General features: G+C 69.1%; 1 protein-coding gene across 1 annotated transcript in view; it reads left to right on the forward strand.

The window, feature by feature from the left end:
* Positions 1 to 440, forward strand: part of ING2 (inhibitor of growth family, member 2) — a 6,836-nt gene that overhangs the window by 1,620 nt on the left and 4,776 nt on the right. The window lies entirely within an intron of this gene.

The raw sequence follows: 440 nt of genomic DNA on the forward strand, positions 1-440 counted from the left end.
CAGATGCACTGGAACGTGCTGGGGGGAGGGGGCGAGGGCGGACTGCGAAGGCGGCCTCCGGGGAGGTCCCTCCCCCGGCGGTCCGGAGCTCCGGGCTCGGGAATCGAGTCTTCCCCCGTCTCCCGCCCCAGGGAAAGTTCCGGGCCGCAGCCTTTCCCGGCTGCTACAGCCGAATGGTTGAAAGGCTAGGGGGCTCCCCATGGGGGAGCCGAGGGGTGTGTGTATGTGTGTGGGGCGAGGAGGACCCCTACCCCCCGCCTGGGGGCGGGGCTTGCAAGGTGACGTAGATGTGGGCGGGGCGCGGGCACGCGCGCTCCCGCCCGTCCAGAAAATGGCTCGTCGAGGGCAGGCTCGGGCGGCTGTGCAGGACGTTAGCTCGCCCTCAGCGCAGTCAGCGTTGGGATTCGGGACACGTTTGTCTGTGAATTTTCGACTCCACC

This window comes from Bison bison, unplaced genomic scaffold (genome assembly GCF_000754665.1).
Source record: "Bison bison bison isolate TAMUID 2011002044 unplaced genomic scaffold, Bison_UMD1.0 scf7180017864050, whole genome shotgun sequence".
NCBI lineage: Eukaryota > Metazoa > Chordata > Mammalia > Artiodactyla > Bovidae > Bison > Bison bison.